This window comes from Gossypium hirsutum, chromosome A05 (genome assembly GCF_007990345.1).
Source record: "Gossypium hirsutum isolate 1008001.06 chromosome A05, Gossypium_hirsutum_v2.1, whole genome shotgun sequence".
NCBI classification, from domain to species: domain Eukaryota; kingdom Viridiplantae; phylum Streptophyta; class Magnoliopsida; order Malvales; family Malvaceae; genus Gossypium; species Gossypium hirsutum.
This window is the reverse complement of record NC_053428.1, coordinates 49487211-49493217: the sequence shown is the minus strand read 5'-3', so window position 1 is coordinate 49493217 and position 6007 is coordinate 49487211. Positions and strand designations below refer to the sequence as shown.

The window sequence follows — 6007 nt, the reverse complement described above, 5'->3', positions numbered from 1 at the left end:
CATAAAGTTGCTGTTTGGTCCATTTCCTTGTTTGCTCCAAGAAAAGCTGGGGTGATTACGCTATAAAGGATTATAAAAGTTGGACTGGGGTCCTTGTCCACTACTATTTGATGTTGGTTCCCCACACAGTATACTGACTCGGGATTCAATGGGCAATTTTCGAAAGAATGACTTTCCTCACAGTACACACAAGAAACTACTTCAAATGGACTTGGCGGCTGAGCTACAAAATTATTAGCACCATTAACAGTAAACTGCTTTAACATAGAAGAAATAAACGATACCTGAGCTGATAACGAAGTGAGAGCATCAACTTCATGAACTCCGGCTACATGTATTCCTAAAGCTGTTCGATTTGTTGGCCATTGATAGTTGTTGCTCGCGATCCTCTCGATGATCTTATAAGCCTCATTATAAGATTTAGACAAAATTGCACCATTCGTAGAAGCATCTACCATCAATCTTGTATGTGCATTGAGACCATTATAGAATGTCTCCAACTGGATACAATGAGGAATCCCATGATGAGGACACTTACGAAGTAACTCCTTAAATTGCTCCCAAGCCTCATACAAAGACTGATCATCCAATTGTTGGAAAGTCATGATCTCATTCCTCAACTTAGCATTTTTTCTAGGCAGGAAAAACTTAACAAAAAATCTCTCTGCTAATTATTCCCATGTAGATATAGAACTTGGTGGCAATGAATTGAGCCATGCTCGTGCTCGATCTCGCAACTAGTACGGAAACAACTTTAACCTCAGTGCGTCTTCAGTCACACCGACTTTCTTGAATGAGTCACTCACCTCCATAAACAATTGAAGGTGGAGATGTGGATCTTCCGTGGGCATACCACTAAATTGGCCTACCATTTGTAGCATTTGAGACATCACTGGTTTTAATTCGAATTGGGTTACCTCAATATCTGGCCTTCTAATTCCAGGATTTAACTCATTGAAAAGTGGCATAGCATATTGTCTGATGCATCGATCCCTATAATTGGAAATGAGGATAGGATTTCGTACATGTTTGGCTTCATTACCTTAGTCTTGATTTTGATTTCCAATGTCCGTCTCATTCTGTCTCTGAGCTATTCGTTCACGTCTTCTTTGTCTAAAAGTTCACTCAATTTCAGGGTTTACTGGGAGTAAATCGATAATCCGATCTATGCTCATAAACACCTGGAAAGAAAATTACAAAAATAAAAAGAATAAGTTAGTATTGTTAGAAATAACCAAATTGAAAATAAATAATTTCACAAAAAATGACTATGGCAACAGTTGACAATCCCTCGCAACGGCTCAAAAAACTTGTAACGGTCGAGTTTGTGCAAGTGTACATAGTCGTTATCAAGTAATAAGTAAGTATCGAGTTATAGTCTCCATAGGGATTGTATTTTTGCTAAGTCACTTAATTTGTAAAAGTGTATTAACAATTTGATAAATAAAAACAATATAATTGAGAAGTGATGAAAAATTAAGTATATGAAACTAAATGCAATGATCTCTAATGCAATTTATCCTAAGTATGCAAACTATATGAATGAGGTATATTTTAGTAGAATTAACACAATAAGCGACAATTATAACATAAATAAGGTGGGACAATTACTTTAATTAAACTCAAATTGTTATCAGCATGCTTATCAATATTCAGAAAAACATTCCATGGAAACTTGGTCTTTCATGAGTTTGGAAACGACGTTAGGTCATTTCGGAATCCTTTACTTAGTAAATACGTATTTTACTAATCCTTATTTACTAAGGGTTTCTTAGTATTCATGCGAGGTAACAGGGATGTGTTAGGTTTGAAATAGTTTAATCACACAAATCTAAAAACTATGTAGATAACAGAGCTTGGTTAGGGATGTTATGCAACCTGCAATTTAATCGGGTTAAGATCTAAATTAAGCATGCACATTTAATGCATCCATTAGCCGTCGTCTGGTTAGGGTCGCTCAGCTAATTCAGGTGCATTTAAATCACGTATGAACAAAATACAGACTTGATTTTAATAGAAAACATGATCGATTGAGGCACAAATATTATAAGTATGAATCAAATAACTATTATTAAATCAAAGCAATCATCCTAGCTTAAATAAAATTAAGGTATCATTGTTGTAAACAAGAACAAAGAACACATAGTGTAACACCCCTAACCCGTTTCCATCGCTAGAATGGGTTACGAGAAAATTACTATGCATTTACATCTATCATCTTCATTTCGTTAAATTTATCTTTAATAATGTATAGTTCACTAAACTACTATATACGATCCTAGTTCATATATATAGTCGAAATACATAGTTAATCATTATCAAATTCAATCAAAAACCATTACATAAGATTACATCATATAACAACCGTATCATACAGTTTCTTGTTATGTTCGGATATAACTAACTGACCCATTATGCTACCTCAATTTAAATACTGAGATCATATACAATAACCACATTGCAATTAATCACTATTATAAATGTGTCATAATCGAACCACCCCAAAAACACATAGTCAAGATTTCTTAGCATTTTCAATCCTCAAGCATATGTACAATATATATATCATTCACTAATAGCATTAAACATTATAGCCAAAACATATTATACCATGATTGAATATAACCAAATCCAAACTTAGTATTTAAGCCATATTCGCATGGCTGAAAGTATACATATCAAAGTTCGAACAAATACTTATTAGCCTATACATGCCGTAATGTTCACTTAAACCATCCAAAAAGAGGTTACCAAAATGTTGCAAGCTAGTGTGATGACTTCGACGATGGTCCCGAGCACACAAAATGGATCAAAGAAACCTAAATAAGTAACAAGTAAACATACCAAATGAGTATATAACTCAGTAAGTCATAAGCATTACACTACTGTCCATTAATAAAAGATCATAAGAGAAAACATATAATGCAAGATCAATTACTCCAACCATACCAAGCTATGCTATAGTTTCTTAGATTTTTGGTTCAATCTCATGCTGAGTCCTACAATCAAATCAAATACCAAAACAACCCAAATGATTTAGATCCATTTCCTTAAAGCATGGGACAATGATGCACTAGATAAATTTATACATACACATCACATGTCTCAAATTCTATACTTTAGTTAGTAGTTCTATCACTTCGTTCTTTCATGCACATTTTATATTATCAACCGAATTTGCACACGTAGTGCTAATTACACTCGCACACATAGTGCCATAGTAAACCGCACACATAGTGCATTGGATATTCTCTCATGCTTCAGCATCCAAATCGGCACACATAGTGCCATTTAATTCCGCACACATAGTGCTATATGTCAACTCATTATGATAAGGCAATTTTACTTAATTCAAATAGCATATACGGTCACATTAATAAATATGAATATCACTCTAAAAGAATATCTAACAAAAGGAATTCTTTCATGATTCACGAATATTATTTATATACAAACTAATCCACCTTACAAAAATGCTTAAAGACTTACTTTATGTCGGATGAAATGGTTCCAAACGGCTACTCGATACACTTTGTTTTGCCCTTGCTTGATTCTCCTCCTTTGGGTTCTTGAGCTTAAATAAATAAATTAACTAGTTTAATTACCTTGCTAGTTATTTATATCCCATAACATTAATAGTTTCATATCAAAAGAATCATACGACAACATTTGATTTTTATTCACCTTATGCTTTTACTAACTTTAAGCCATTCGGCTATTGATCACCTAAGATCCAATTACTATAATTAACCCAATAAATATTTCAATAAAACACACATAAATATTATATACACGGCAACCACCCTTGTTAATTACTCATATATATTTTAATAATTTTCGTTTCATCTTACAACCATTCTTGTTCAAAACATTAGAACCTTAACTAAAACTTATAGATTGTCTCAATGCCGAATGCATTCTTACTTCCAAAGTAACATAGTCTATGATATATTTTATTTCAAGGTACATATTCATAAATCAAATTTAACCATATAAACCAATATCACCCACTTGATCAATTATAGAGAATTAAAGTTAATATCACAATGTGTACCCTATATGGCCCATTATACATAATCAAATTTAACATCATCTATATATTTACTCATATGGCCGAATATACATACCCCCATATAATATCATTTTCATTTCATTTAACACTTAATTTCCACCACATAAACACTTGGCCGAATAATCCTAAACTAGCAAAACTCCACATTTGTTCATACCATCTTTTAAATTCACATATATCTATTTAGGTAGCTTATATTTTCCCCTTTCTAATATTTCTATCCAAAACATCAAAACACTATCCTTTTAGCATTTATCCAATAATACCGTATGCACAATTTGTCACCAAAACTAAAGAAAAATCAACATATGGGTTACAATAAGAGCTTGACTACTAACTAGATTCTCATAAAAATCAATAGAAATAACATGAACTCCTACCTTCTTTAACCTCCAAGATAGCCGAATGCCCTAGACAAATTCCTTCCTCTTTCCCTTTTGTTTTGGCTTTGCAAGAAGGTAAGGAAGATGAATACACTCTTACCTTTATTTCTTATTTTATTCATCTTTTTATTATAAATTTATTACATCATTTGCCAATTAAAATTGTTTTTAATTTGACTTAGTGGAATAGCATCATTTCATGGCCGGCCACTACATGCTTTAAGGGTAAATTGACATGCAAACCCAAGCTTTCTCACCTCATTGTTTTTGGATCCTTACAAATTACCTATTTTTCAACTAAGTCCTTTCAAGAAAAATTTACATTCCTAAGACTAAATTGAAACTTTTAATTTTTCCTACATACACTATCACACATAAATATATGCAACAAAAATTAAAATGAATTTTTGTGACTCGGTTTTGTGGTCCCGAAACCATATTCTGACTAGGGTCTAATTAGGGTTGTCACACATAGCAAACAGTCTTGAATTAAATTAAAGTAAGAAAGATTAAACCCAATTCAGAGTGGCTATCACCCAAGACTCGGACTGATGAGGGCTACTTCGTTCCTTCGCTTTGCTCCTTTGCTAGTGGCTCTCCGAGGTGGCCGACCAAGGGTTCTTTAAGAGGCTAATTTGCTCAAAATCTTTATGCAAAGATGATGATAGGCATAAGGGCTAAGAAAGCTAAGAGAATTGAGAAAGGAGAGAATGATGAATGAGTGAAGGATGAATGAGGGGTGAGGGATGATTGAAAAAGTGAGAAAAGGGCTCTTATTTATAGGTGAGGCATGGGAGCTAGTTTTGCTAAAAGTAGGAGTGTCCATCTTTCAAAACTCCTTCCAAGGGTGGCCGACCATGAATTGAGGGAATGTGGCTGATTTTACTTGATTCTTGGTCAATTTGAGTGCCACAACAACTCAGGACTAAGACTCGTTCACCAGCAAATCTTTGGGCAAATCTTTGTTATCTTCAACTCTTCAAGGATCATGTGTAATTAAACCAAAAGATGGTTTATGAACCTCCATATTCAACCGAATTTTGGGTTGACTTGTCCCTCAATTTGGACGGTTTTATAATCAAATTAAAGCTCTCAAACCTGTCCAAAAAAAAATCAATAAGTTAGAGGACCAAAGAATTAAATTTTACCAACTTAATTAAATTAATTAAAACCCAAATTATTAATGAAATATTTTAAAATGAATTATTAAATATAATTTTATATTTTATTATTTAATTTAATCATGCATGGCCCACTTTATGTCATAAAAATATAATATGTTCAATTTAATATAAAATAAATCATTTTATGCGTGAAAACCATATAATAAAGCATAAAATCACATTTTAATAATTTCTATATTCTGTTTTCATATTTTCACATATTTAATTAATTTATTAAATAATTACTTAGTTTTAACAACAAATTTAAATAAAAAGGTGATAATTTATAAGGAAAATTCTTATATATTTTTCAGTTTACAAAGATAAACATGGCTTATTATTGGATTTAGATGCTGAAGATGGCATGGCTTTGGAAAAATCAAGGTCTC

The 6007-nt window shown here is 32.5% G+C and overlaps 1 non-coding gene across 1 annotated transcript; it reads left to right on the top strand.

Annotated features, from left to right (window-relative positions):
- The first annotated feature begins 516 nt into the window (after window positions 1–516).
- Window positions 517–623, top strand: LOC121229911 (small nucleolar RNA R71). The gene has a single exon (XR_005927863.1). It is a non-coding gene; the product is annotated as a small nucleolar RNA R71 (small nucleolar RNA).
- Window positions 624–6007: the final 5384 nt, after the last annotated feature.